The following is a 14806-nucleotide window of genomic DNA, read 5'->3' as shown; positions in this document are numbered from 1 at the left end:
AATCATGTAACCCTATCCACACTATGTATAGATACCCATAGAATATGTGAATGTCAACTAAAAGCTACTAATTCAGAATTCTATTGGTATAGTCCTTTTAATATAGATTATACAGAAATTTCTATTTGGGTAAGGCAAAGGCTAGCAAAGACCATCAATTATTATTTATTTATTTGTGAAACAGAGCAATTTTTGTTGTCATTCTGCAGAAAGGGATTCCAGTGTAGAGAAAAAGCAAAGTGGCTGCCGTGTTGATTAAAGGCCATCATTTCAAACCCACCTAAGAGATAAAGATCTGCTCTCCTTTGTTGCATTAACCTTTAGACTATCAAAATTAATTTTAAGGTAGTCTGCACCAGCCCATGTTAACTATAGCTTGCAAAAATGGAAAAGGGGGCTCAGGCTACAACACAGTGGATGAAGTGCTTGCCATGCAATCTTTGTGACCTGAGTTCAATCCCCAGAATCCATAGTAAAGAGCCAGTGTGGAAGGCATGTGCCTGAAATTACAGTTGTGGGAAAGCAAAGACAGGAGAATTCTAGGGGGCTTCACTAGCCAGACAATCTAGTCACATCTCCAGGTTCAACAACTAAAGTACAGGGTGACTGAAGTATCTGCTATCAACCGCTCGCCTCATCTGCACATAGATGCACATGAGCCAACACCCGTACACACAAGCTCACCCAGCACACATGCATGCAATACACCTAGATATACAAAAATGAGAACAAATGAAACACAGAACAAGATCCAAACTGTGAGGAAACATAGTCAATGGGCAGAGGTGCTACTTATCAAGTGGCCGGGTTGGAATAAGAACACGGATGGACATTAAGCATTCCATATTTTCCCCAAATAGCATTTGCTAATCCAGAATATTCAGATTATTTTATTCTTAGGCCCCTCAGAGGCATCTGTGTTTCTTAATATAAATTTGAAAACATCCAGTAATGATTGGATAGATTCTTTATTCTTTTTATTTAAAGATTTATTTTATTTTAATTGTTTGTATGTGGGGGTATGTCTAGGTGAGTACAGGACCCATTAATCTTCAAGTGAACTAATCAATTTATAATGCCAGAAAAATGATCAGTGATAAATACTATATATGTGTGTGTGTGTGTGTGTGTGTATAATTTCTCTTTCTTCATCACTTTCAGGGTATTACCTATATTGTAGAATTGGAAAACACAAAACTTGTTAAATGTCTACCAAATTCCAACAGAAAATAAATAATGTGTGCACACAGCATGCACACACATGTGACTCATTATAACCACTTTTCAGCACAGTGGCAATACTTTAAGACTGACAGTTCCATTTCTCCTGGTATTTTAAGACCTGACAGGTCTATTTGTACAGAAGATGATAGGTAAATCCAAAAACAAATTGTTTCATTAATGAGTACCTTACAGAATACTCCTTCCACAGTTGAATGATTTGTTTTCTAGATATCTGTAATGTTATTTTTTTTAAAAGAAATGGTTATTAAGTTTTGAGCAGGTGCAAGGCACTTAAAATCTGGCAAGAGAATGAAAAGGTGAACAGACAACCTGGTGTGCTGGCTCCCACCTGTAGTCCCAGCCTTTGGGAGACTGAAGCAGGATGATTAGCACAGATTTGAGGCCAGGCTGGTGGCTCCAGGACAGCCTGGGACCCATTAACACAACACACACACACACACACAACTAAAATGTAGGCATTGTCCTGAGCCTAGAGCTAAAGACTACCACAATGATCAGAATGTGTGACCAACACTGGTCATAACAGAATGCAAAGGGTATGGGGGAAGGAGAAAATACTTGGAAGCAAATACCTTCCATTATAGACTTAAGGAGAAAGAAAAATTTAAATATATCTCTAAAATTACAGAGGTTAAGAACGGGTAATTAAGGTTATATCCCTTAGTTATGGAATTAAGGAAGAACACATTATTTGGAGGAATGCAAAAAAGTTCCTGGAATGCAATACCCATCTTGTACTGCCAGTGCACACCAGCCATGGGCCAGGCTAGCTCAATGAACCTTCCAGGCAACACTGACTTCCCTGATAGAATGGCCCCTCTTAGCCATCTGAGTCTCATAAGATGCTCTAATGTCCATGTGCTCCGCTTTCTGGCTGGATGACATTAAACTCTTTATAGCTGCCGCCTCATGTTCATACCTGAAAAAGGAACATAAAATATAAACCCTTGCTTCACAGGTTTGTGAGAAGGCTCAACTTAATAAAGACTTGACAACCATTAGGCGACTGAATGGCCTATGTCAAGAGCAATGAAACTGTTCATTATTGCTGCTGGTATTAAATAGGTCTTTACTGTACCTGGCTTTCCCCCAGAACAAATTTACTGTGAAGCAGTCGCCTGAGAATTGCATTAACTTTAGTACTATTTGGTAGGTCAGTGAGGTGTAAGCATCCCCATTTCTGTCATGTTGCCCAATAATGCGGATACGGCTAGAGTAAGACAGTTCACTGCACACAGATCCATGTCTAGTGGTCCATGATCAGATGCTGTCCCTTAAGCCAATGGTGAATGCTCAGAACACAGAGGTTGAGAACAAACATTTGGAAACAATCATAGCAATTTAACATTGCCCAAAGGCCAAGTTCACGATCATATTATAGTGGTCTACAAAACTATTGGTCTATGATAAATTGAGGAAGTTCTTTATTGATTATTGATTCTAGTCCAGACTTTATTCATATTTATGACTTTTTCTTTTTTTCAAAGATTTTTGTTATATTTTTATTATATAAAACATTTTTAATGCATCCCCACCACAATTTCCCATCCCTCCATTCTTCCCAGTACCGTTCCCACCTCATCTCTTCCCCAGATCCACAATTCTTTCATTTCTCTTCAGAAAAGAGCGGGCCTCCCAGGATTGTACACTGAACATGGCAGAACAGTCACAATAAGACTAAGTAGGCACAAACCCTCATATCAAGGCTGGACACGGCATCCCAGTAGAAGGAAAAAGATGACCCAACAGCAGACAAAAGAGTCAGAGACACCCCCACTCCCACTTCTGTGAGTCTCACAAAAACAACAAGCTAGAAACCAGAACATATTCCCAAGGACTGAGCTCACCTGTGCAGGCTTCGTAATTGCTGCTTCAGTCTCTGTGAGCCCCTGTGAGCCTTGCTTAATTGATGTCTGCGGGGGGGTGTTCTGGTGGCACACACCCTTATGGCCCACAGAATCAACTAAACAGAACTCATCGGGGCCCCAGTTTGTACAGTTGATTGTGTGTGTGTGTGTGTGTGTGTGTGTGTTATGTGTGTGAAGTACTGGAAAAAGAAAGTACAGATATGACTTAGCCCTAACTGTTCCAGAAAAGGTCTTGGGTATGTTCGGTTCCTAGCAATTCACATGCTGGCTCACAAGCATCTATAAGTCCAGTTCCAGGAATTCTGACACCCTCTTCTGACCTCTGTGGGTACCAGACATATGCATGATTCACATACATACATACAGGCAAAACATCCTTATGCATGAAATAAAAGGAATAACTCAAACAACGCAATTTTAAAATTTAACGTGAGCACACAGCACCGATGGCCCATTTTCAGAGTCTCTAGCCACAGACTCAAGGCTAAGATCCAGGTAGCACTGGTTTTAATAACATATATTAATACAATTAGAGCTTCTCAACTGGGCCTCTGTTTATAGTTTCTCTTTCAATTTTTTAATTTGCATATATATGAGTAAGTTTCATTGTGGCATTTTCAAACAAAAATTGTTTTTAATAATTTTCCTCTCTCTCTCTCTCTCTCTCTCTCTCTCTCTCTCTCTCTCTCTCTCTCTCCCTCTATCCCGCCCAACCCTCTATATCTCCCCTTTTTATCTTTCCTCACTCCCCATGGCCTCTTTTCTGTTTCCATGTGCTTAACTCCTCCCCCATCTTTCCCTCCTCTTTGTGTGGGGTCCTTTCTAATTTCATAGCCTATACCCACACCCACTTACATATCTACATACAAACATCATAAGCTGGGATCTGCATAGGAGCCTACATCTGTATTTTTTGTGCTATCTTCTAAGATTCTTTAAGCATATATTTTAATTTGTATTCATTTTCTTGTGCATCAAATGTAAAATATATTTAAAGAAGACTAAATATATAGATTAGAATCTACCCCGGGATCTAAAATCTTCAAAGGGGTTTTATATTAGCAAATAAAGAAACACATAATCGGTAAGATGCAGACTCCGGCAGCAAATGTTTAGGGAAGACGGCATTAGCAGTGTTTTGGAGATAGGGTTGGTAAACTTCAACATCATGAAAACTGTCAACTGTCCCATTGGCATTCATCAAAGGTTGCGTCTATGTGAATGTTTTGATTGGTTTTTTTGGTTTTGTTTTGTTTTGCTTTTTTTTTTGTTTTGTTTTTTTTTTTTTTTTTTTTTTGATTTTTTTGAGACCGGATTTCTCCGTATCTTTTGGTTCCTGTCCTGGAACTAGCTCTTGTAGACCAGGCTGGCCTCTAATTCACAGAGATCTGCCTGCCTCTGCCTCCCGAGTGCCGGGATTAAAGGCGTGCGCCACCACCGCCCGGTTTACGGGAATGGTTTTATCTTCTACCAAATAACTAAGCAATTTGACTGAGAGCAATGGCTAGCAGATAGAGATAGATACGTTTATGCTGCATTAACTGAACATCTAAACATTCTTCATTCCCCGAAAGATGGTAGGAACAATATTGCATTGACATTGCTGGGCCTGTATGCTTATATGTTGCTACCAATGATACAAATAAGATCGTCTTTACCCTCCAGTTCAGTCATTCTTGATTGTTAGGGTTTTGAGGGAGGGGTTCCTATAAATCTTGTTCTGTTTTGTTTGGCTTTGTTATAAATCCTGACTAGAATGGCAATATTAAGTTTTGGTTTGTCATTTGGTGAGGAAAGAGGGTAAGGGAACACCATGTTCCAGTCTTAGAAGTTCTCTAAGAGGCATAATAAAAAATGCCAAGTTATCATTTAATCATAACAATGTCGTTAATAACACTTGGATTCTCACTGAAACAGAATTACAGTTTTACATATGAGCTGAATAGCTCAGCCAGGGACATTTTTCAGAATGGCTGGAGCCTGGTGAGAATTCTTTCGAGGATTACTTATTAATTCAAATCTTCTTATGTACTTTGTGCTGGATAGGCTGAAACCCTTGCTCTCCGCAATGGTTCCATTGCTTGCTTATAAAAAGAATAATAATTCCACAAATGTGTAAAGAACTTTAAAATCTTTGCCTCTTAAAAACAGCCTCTCAACCATCTTTGTCCACATTAATGAGGGACTAAAAACAAAGCTGCAGGTCTCTGTGTCCCAGAATCCTAACTCTCAAGACCCGCAGCTGACCTTGGAGGTCTCTAAGAGCGTACCACTCTCCAAGATTAGGAACCTGGCTATCAACAAGTCGTGGCCAGGATTCATATCTCAAGATCAGCTATGCCTCTACCAGGCTCTGCCTTAGTACTTTAAATGGATAAGGAAAATTGGGAGTTCAGAAATAAAATCCTATAGCCAAATTGCACTCTATTTTGTAATTAAAAATTTTTACTTTAAAATTTAACTCATAGTAGTAAGTAGTTAGGAGTGTGATAAAATAAAATTTGTACCATACATAAAGACAGACAGACAAGATTGGGATTTCCCTAGGAGTTGATCCTGATAAAACAATTCTCCAAAAATTTGACTGTAGTGATTTATCTAGTCTTATTCTCTGTTTGCCTCAGCATCTTCATCCCTCCAGGACAAAAGAATCAAGATTAAAATTGGCCTCTGCACCGGATGTGGCTTGTCACATAAATTCTATCTACATATTCACTGAACATGAAATGCTCTAATTTTTTGACTCAGCAGAATGGCAGGAAAGGGATGGCAGGCTATGCCTCTTAACAAAATCAGAACGACCACAATGATCTACTATAAAGAATGGAGCGCTTAAATGATGCCAAGCTTCAGTCTCACGAGGTGTTTTTGGTCACAGCCTTGACTTTCAATTCCTCTTTCTTGGGGTAAAGTTTATCGTGTTGCCTTTTAGGATGTGAACCAGATTCCCAGGGAGCAGCGGTGTCATGTTTTTGGGTCGACAGAGGCAGTGAGTTCCTAAGTGTGCAGGCGGAGCATATAAATGTTTAAGTATGGAAACGAGAACTGTGGCAAAGCTCGTGGCTAATCCTTGGTAGTTGTGGAATAACTTCGAAGTAGAAGCCAATATCTTCATTTCAACTCTTTCATCGGAGCCTTTTAGACCTGATGAAATAAATGTACATTTTAACAAGCATCAGGATTCTGATGACATTAATCCACCACACCCAAAAGTAAAGCATTATTGTACATTTTTATTTTTTCGCCAGTCATAAATTTTATTTTATTTATTTTTATTAAAAATTTCCACCTCCTCCCATTTCCCTCCCCCCCCCTCCAGTCCTAAGAGCAGTCAGGGTTCCCTGCCCTGTGGGAAGTCCAAGGTCCTCCCCCCTCTGTCCAGGTCTAGGAAGGTGAGCATCTAAACAGACTAGGCTCCCACAAAGCCAGTCCATATTTTGCATCTTTAAAATCAGTGACAGAATAAAGAAAGCAGAGACCTCAGTACCAACAGAAGCACACGGCCATCAGGCTAAGGTTAAGCCAATCACTGGTATAGAACTTTGGCATAATGCTTAATCTGCATAAAACCCAGTTTTCCTTTATATAAGAAAATAATGTGATGTCTCTTTTATAAACTTACTTCAAAGGTTATATGAATACTATGTTCAGAAACATTCTGTGTGTAATAGAAAGCTGTGGAAAATGTATTATGCTTAAGCAACGATTAATTGCTTTACAATGGAGAAGCTTTACATGTTACATATAAATATATTGGGAGATTATTTTCAAGATGACAGTGTAGAATGACCATTCCACATGCAAATCCTGGTCATATTTAAATGCAATTTTCCCAGCATGGCCTGTTTATAAAGGATGAGTTTTATTTATAACTGGGAAGTGTGGATATTCTCAAAATTAATAGACAAAATAGATAGTTATATCTTATAAATTTAGATGCTGTGTAGTCAGTTCTATTTCAAGTAATTTCAGTCTATAGCCACATTAGTCTCCAAAAGGTAATCCTAGAAATGAGGGTGTAGCAGTCCTTGAGGAAGAAAGGAAAACTAGGATGGAGAAGAAGAGCCGGGCGGTGGTGGCGCACGCCTTTAATCCCAGCACTTGGGAGGCAGAGGCAGGCGGATCTCTGTGAGTTCGAGACCAGCCTGGTCTACAAGAGCTAGTTCCAGGACAGGTTCCAAAACCACAGAGAAACCCTGTCTCGAAAAACCAAAAAAAAAAAAAAAAAAAAAAAGGATGGCGAAGAAGAGAATTCTTCTAGGGAGGTCGTCCACGCTCTAGCTGTGCCATAGTAGACACAGAAAAGGATGGGGACAGGAGACAGCGGAAGTGGGTGAGTGTACCTACTGAACCAGAAATAAGTGATTAGAACAGTCCGTGAGCCTGCTGCTGATGGGCGTGAGAGCCAAGTATGGAAGCAGAACAAAGTCGCGGTTGTTCAGGCTTGCAGGGGTTAGCTAAGCCTCTCACAGAACAAAGTGTTTTATGCAGACTTAGGAATACAAAGGCACTCACTTGGTGCAGAAGGAATAATCTAACTTTCCAAAGGAAATAAAAACACGCCCCGTGGCTGAGAAGTGTGGAACCGCTTGGTGGATCAGGGACACCATCCATATTCTGGTTGACCTGAACAGAAAGAGTGTTAAGGATCGCCAGGAAGTCAAGAGATCTGAATAAAACCCTTCCAGAGTCAGATCCCAAAGCCTTTCAATACTGAGCTGTTCTCACTTGGGCTCAGATGATACATAAGAGTTTCGTAGGCGACAGCATGATCAGTCGCTGGGAAAGGACATGCTTGTGGCGGCGTGATCCAGAAACAGGGACCTTGCTGTGTCCTCTGGGGTTGTTTATCGGTCAATGGCAATTCAGATGGTGAAAACCACAACACATTTATTCTCACACACTGGAATAAAAACAAGGAGTTTAAGGGTTGAAGGGCATTTAAGAGGGGCTGCCTGTGTCTCCTCAACGGCAGTCACTTCATGAGAGCATTGTGACTTTCATCTCCATGTCGTTTTTGGTTTTCGTAGTGCTGAGGATTGAATCTAGCCTTTTATGCGTTCTAGACAGGTACTCCTCCTGTGAGTTCTGTCACTACCACTCTCCTCACTTTTTACCCTCAGGTGCCAAAGCGATCCTTCAACTCACGCTGTTGCTCAGGTAAACCTTGAATGTGAAGATAGACCTTCCCTAGCCTTCCGAACAGCTGGGATTACAGGCCTGTACCACTGGGCTTGGATAAACACTTCTGATGGACTCTTACGTTTTTCACACTTCCAAATATGGGGAAAATGTAACCCCCAAATGATAATATTTTATTAGATGTAGCCCTTCCTTATACAATAATGCGTTGCTATGAACCCAACATAAACGCCTACCTAGTTAGCCTCAAAGTTTTAGGAGACACAAGTCCTTCTGACATCATCCATTTCTTTTTTATTTTGTTTATTTTGATTTTATGTGAATTTGTGCTTGCCTACATGTATGTCTGTGTGAGCGTGTCAGATCCCCTGGAACTGGAGTTACACACAGTTGTGAGTTTCCATGGAGGTGCTGGGACTTGATCCCAGGGTCCTCTAGAAGAGCAGCCAGTGTGCTTAACCACTGAGTCATCTCTCCAGGCCCAGATGCCATCCATCTAAGGCGTCTTTCTAAGGGAAGGTTTTATTCTTCGGGAAATGGAAGGGTTTTCTAGGTCTTCTGTGTGCCTCCCCAGTGCCACAGTTCCAAGTGCAACGCTGATGGTGGTAACAGACTGACATCACTGCCCTTGGGAACTTAACTTCCTAGTAGAGCGAGGGGACATGACCTGGTAGAATGGCAAGGTGTTCCTTTGGCTAGGATGGTCAAAGACCGCTAGGGGGTGAGATATCTGAGGATGGACCTATCACAAGAAAAAGCAAGAGAAGCAAATGTGTCTGAAGACAACTTGCCTGTTGTGCAGGAAGAAGAGTGGAGACAAGTGAGGGGTGGTGCCAAAAAGCCTGGAGGTCCACCAGCGGCTCCCCTGACAGCCCATTGCAGAATTTGCTTTTGTTTGTTTGGTTTTGGTTTTTCTGTTTCAAAGGTTGATCAGTTACATCACTTGCAGCCCACTACCCTCTTCATTGAAATGAAGTATGCTCAGTCATGATCGTGTCTGTGGCTACTTCATCCCGCATGATAACCAAGTAGTGAAGTATTAAGGTGGGGATTTGCTGTCCACTAATATCCTTAAGTGCATACTATCTGACCTACGGTGAAAATGTTTGCTGAGCCCCTAATCTGAATCATCCTCTTTGTCATTACTACCAAATGAACAGCTTCTTTGCAGGTTCTCATGGCAACCCAATATGCATTTTACATGTTAAAATCGCGTTTCCAGCAATAGAAAATCCAATTTTACTTTTTAAAGAATTGTGTGCCAACAAATCCTTTTCAGATGTAATGTTTCATCAACGATAAATTTGGAGAATAAGGCATTCTGCCATGGCATGAAAGCGGAAGTGAGAAATAGCCATAGTGACCACCAGGCATGTGATCTTCTACTGTTACAACTCAAGTTCTCTAAAAGTACACCTGAAGCAGCCTGGTAATAAATCCTTCTGGGAGCTGCATCTCGGATAATGATGCTGTGGGTGTGAAGAGATCCCTATGCAAAGTAGCTCTGAGCTGCGAGTCTCTTTGGAGCTAATTACCTTGCCTAATCAAAGGGTCCACCTCATGTGGAAGCTCCATTCTGCTGACTTCACCTGGAGCTTCCTGTTTCAACTCCCACAAAAGGCCCAGGACTCTGTAGCAATATTTTCATCTCTGGTGTAAATTTCATGGACGGCAACTCATACTCTTTTCTACTGAATATTTACTTCTCTTTAGAAAAGAAAAGCAAGCAAAACTAAACCAAAATAAAAATGAATCAAAATTAAAGAAAGAATCAAAATAAATGCATAGAAAAGTGGTAAAAGACTCTATCAGAGGGATCTGCTGGCAGAAGGTGTTGAAGAAGGTGAATTGCTGACTCTTTCTGCATTGGGAAGTTTACTGAAAAGTCATTGATTTAGCATAATAACTGACTGCTGCTACATTGTCTTCTCAGTAGGTCTTCCAAAGTATCAGTCTGCCCACTTATCCCGCCCTCTCTATTCCCTACCACTTCCTTCCTCTCACCTCTCCCGGTCCATTTCTCTCTTTGTGCCTTTCCAGAAATCTCACACCATATTGAAAACAAAAGTCTTTCTTTTCCAGGATCTCCCTTTGGAGTCCTTCTCATTCTTCATGAACTTCTTTCTAAATACTTTTCTGAGCACCTTCCCGTACCATCCAGTGAGCATAAGACAGAGCGTGGTAACTGAAAAGCAAATGCAAAGTGCGTTGTTTTAACTCCACAGTCTCCCAATGACAAGGAGCACCTGAAAAGCAATGGAATAAAATGAAAACTAGCATAGTTGCCAATCATCTTCCTATTTAAAATTTGCCATTTTTTTTCTTCCTATTTTTCTGTGGTCTGCTCTTTTTCACATTGCAACATGAAAATATGTTTCTCCCTGAAGCCTTTCTGTGATTATCAAATGGCATAAACCATAATTTATTTAGTTTCCAGTTCTGAAGTTTTAACAATGACATAGAGACAATCTCTAATGGTTTAATTAGAATGAACGCTCACAGAGGCACAGAGGAAAGGATTATGTGGCATTACAGCTGTGGCTAATTCCTAAGGACAGGTAGAGGATGTTTGTACCTTTTACCAAATAATAATAATAATAAAATAATCATCATCATCTTCAAGGGATTGGATTAGAGAGAGAAAAAGACCAGAGAACACATATATACCACTGTGCATGTGTGGTGGTCAGGTAATGGCCTCAGATGCCAGTCCCCATCTTTCCATCTTGTTGCAGACAAAGTCTCTTTTGTCTGCTGCTGCGCATCCCAGACTAACTGGCCAAGGAGTGCTCAAGGATTGTCCTATCTCTGTTTCATGTTTTGTCATAGAATTGCTGAGATTTCAGATGAGCACCAAGGTGTCCAGCTTTCGATGGGTTCTGGGCGCTCAAACTCAGGACCCCACACTTGCACGGCTAACTATTCAGAGCACACTCTGGATTCATCTCCCCAGCATTCCCTCTTGGGTTTCATGGTAAAGCTTGACACGATTCACTTAAGTCTTTTTTTTTTTTTTTTTTTTTTTTTTTTTTTTACCATGTTTCATCCACCGAAAGTCCCTAGGTAGATGACTGTCCCTTGTCTCTGGGGAAATTATGGTTTATCAAAAGACTAGCAAATATGGGAATCGATCCTGCAAAGAGCACAGGCAGTAAAGATGGCTGGCTTATGCGCTAATCCACGTGCGAAATAAGTCACTTGGTTACTATTGTCATTTTTACTGTACTGAGGACATGAGCTATTCACTCGGACACAAGGTAACAGGAAAATGAAAAGCAAAGTCCCGCTGCCCTGGCTGATTATAGCCCTGAAGGCTTGCTGTGGAAGGGTGCCACCTCTCAGTTGACTGCCAGCCTGGGAAAGAGATACAGTGCTCAGACACTCACTTCTTCAGAGCTTGTTTGCCTTATTGAAATTTGAACTCGTCTCCCGAGTGTATTTGCTTACCTCGTTACTATCTATCATCAAAAACATTCTCTCTTGGGTGATCTCTGAAAGCACCCGATGGGGCCTCATACAGGCAGGAGTCTCCTAGTGAAGCCCATCACACAGCTGGCTCCTCACACTTTCTCCACTTTCTGTCTGCACCCACATCCACGGGGCACTCAGCAGATACCATAAACAGGGAATGCAGGTCTCTCGTGCCTTTGTGCTGGGCAGGGGAAGGCTGCAGGCAAGGAATCCAATCTGGCAAGTTGTGTTGACATCTAACTGTGAAAGGTGAACAACTTGGCCAATCCCAACTGCGTTCTGCTTAGGTTCATGTGCAGGGACCCGAGGGTTCCTTTGAAACGCTGTGGGTTTTAACAGTTTCTCTTTAAAGAAATACTATCATTCCATGCTGTTCGGCCGAGGAACAATGGCTCTTGTGTGTTCAAACTACTGGCAGCATTAATACACTGTTTCTTTAGAGAGATTCACTTTCCAAGGCTGAACTTTCAGAACTCCGAACACCTTATCACTCTTGCAAGCCTCCCTCCCGCTTCGAAAATGGAAAAAGAAAAGGTGGGGGGGGGGGTTGGAAGCGGTTAGGACTTGTGCTACTTAAACCCGATCTCTCCAGGGATTTGTTTTTCTTCTGGCTTCAGATTAGATGTTCAAATCAAACCGTGTTTGAGGACTCTGAGAGAATGTCCATGGGCTTCTTAGCCAGGCTAATCCTGGAGCCCTGGCACATTCCAAGGGGCCAATCTGCCCAAGTTCATTGCTTACTTGAAATGTCTCTTGGGGGAAGAGCCTGGCAAGTGACTTTTTTTTTTTCCAGTGGGCGGTCATCCGAGCATTATTAGCGGGATGGCCAGCCCCAGTCACAGCAAAATGAAAGCAACAGGAGCTGTGCAGGGGGACTTCTGCCTTGCTACCAGCCGGAGTCGGTGCCCAGGTAAACGATTCCAGCTAACCTTTCTTGTGTTCACCTTCTCCAGGCTGGATGTGGGGACTTAGAGGTAGACCAAGGGAATACACAGAGTGGGTAGAGCAAACAGAGGGGGAAATGAAAGTATATTTTGGTATTTTGTTCTAATGAAGACTGGGTGGCCTCTTGACACTGAGACTGGGATGGCGAACAGCACAGATATGTGTCCCTCGTTATTTGTGTCCAGAAGTTCATTATGCTTTCGTTTTAATCTTTGGATTGCCTGCCTGGGTTACTGAGCTGCTAAGTTTGTGTTGCAAGTGTTCCCTCCCGGAGAAGGACAGAGTCTACGGCTAATAAGGAGGTAAAGGGAGACAGGGGCAGAGCTGTTGGTGCCTTCACGTTGATAGCAGGGCCTGGGTGAGAAAGAGTGGAACCTGTTTAAATGAAATGAGTTAATGTTTCTTTTGTATGTGACAATATTTATAGGTTCATTTTGCCTTCTTTCATCTTAAAGTTTTATTGATTTCATGTTTAATTTTCAAAAGTAGCTCTTGTTTTTATTCCTTAGGGTAGTGATTATACTTTGTTCAAAATGCAGATACCTTTGTTTCTGTTTTGAAAAAAAGAAAAAAAGATATCTTTTAATCATTAGCATTTGAAAACATTTCCCTGTTACATATCACACATGGCTGGTAGTGAAGAAAGACAAGAAAGAAACAGCCCCTGACAAAGTCAGCTTGGGTACCTGACTGGTCTACCTCCAGGAAAGAAGGCACAGAAGTGAATTTCTGAGGGCTGATAGAATCTTTTCGAGAGGACTGGAGACTGCTGTGGAATAGTTAAAAAGCAAAGCTGGTAGGGCAAACCCTCCACTGAAGTTGTGCCTTAGAAGAAAATCAAACCGTCAGCAGGAAATGCATGTCAGATTTACTTCATGCTTTCTAACAATGAGGGCAATCATTGTGTGCTAACTTAGTTGCCTGTTGGAGCAAAGTCTAAAGCTTCATGCAGAGTAGTACAAAGCCCTTGAACAAAAGAAAAAGGGAATTCTTTTAGGCCACAAGTTAAACCATGATTGTACATCAAAATATGCCCTTTCCAAAAGAAAAAAAATTAAATCGAATATCTGGCCACACTAGCAACCTGAATAAAGGCACAATGAAGCCAACCCAACAATATAGCAGAATCAATTATGCATCTTTTGGAGAATTTCTGAATTGGCTCTTATGCACACCCACTTCCTAGGATAAATTATTCTTGCCTCATAAACAAAGAGTCAAAGTTCATTACGAATGACGGAAAGACCTTTTTACCTCACCTTTCTTCTCTTCCCAATTGTGCCATGGCAGAGGAACTGATTAATCTGCTAATACCAAGGAACAGAAGTGATTTCTCATCCATTCACCCGCATAGAGGTTGCTTTTCTTGGTGAATGTAATTAAGTTGCTGGACCGCACACAAGCCAAATCACCTTCCTCTCAAAGACTTACAAACAAATTGACAATCCCTATGCAGTAATTTTTCTACATACCATCTTATCTTACTAAAGCTCGCAGGACCTCCCAAATTGAAGCTAATAATAACAGTGTCCTCGAAGAATCTGATTCGTTTGGCACGGCCCCCATATTCTCAAATTTAAAGTCTAGTTATCATTCCATTTCCTTGCTGCCACAGAAATAATAACATTTCTCCCCTTCTTTAATTTCTGCCTTACATATTGGGCTCTCCCTAAAGTGGCATCCCATCCATTACCCTAAATGGAGAGAAAAAACAGGTGGCAGCGAGTTCACCCCCACCGTGGGTGAATGCTAGACTGTGGAGGTGGAAGGGGAAGAAACAAGTCTGAACCAGTTCTCAGCATGCCACTAGGAGTTCAGTGTGGTTCAAACACAAAATAGTCCCAGGCATCTCAGATGGTACTGCACACATAAAGGACATTCAGAAGCAGTACAGTCTCCTCTGGCAAAGCAATGTATCCAAGGGGTAAAAGGAAAGATCCTTGGGCAAAGATGCTCAAGGTCAAACTGTGGCTTTGGAACTTACTTGCCAACTCTCTCTGGCTCCATTGTTTTTCATTGATAAAATCGATGTCGTATTGTAGAGGATCCCTCCCCATCAGTGCTGTTCTATGTATCCAAGGACATAATGGACCCTTAACAAATGTTAGCTACTGTGCAACCTCGCTGAGCTCCTA

General features: G+C 41.4%; 1 protein-coding gene across 16 annotated transcripts in view; it reads left to right on the top strand.

Moving 5' to 3' along the window:
• The window catches only part of Trpm3 (transient receptor potential cation channel subfamily M member 3), a 492783-nt gene that overhangs the window by 220032 nt on the left and 257945 nt on the right, over window positions 1-14806 (top strand). The window contains exon 1 of one of the 16 annotated variants that reach the window (XM_057778233.1): window positions 12589-12636. The exons of the other annotated variants lie outside the window; for them this stretch is intronic. The gene's annotated coding sequence lies outside the window, so the exon portion shown is untranslated. Of the gene's footprint in view, window positions 1-12588; window positions 12637-14806 lie in introns of those variants that run through there. 16 annotated transcript variants of the gene reach the window in all.

The sequence above is a fragment of the Chionomys nivalis genome, chromosome 8, assembly GCF_950005125.1.
Source record: "Chionomys nivalis chromosome 8, mChiNiv1.1, whole genome shotgun sequence".
Classification (NCBI taxonomy): Eukaryota; Metazoa; Chordata; class Mammalia; order Rodentia; family Cricetidae; genus Chionomys; species Chionomys nivalis.
This window is presented reverse-complemented; position numbering and strand designations above follow the sequence as displayed.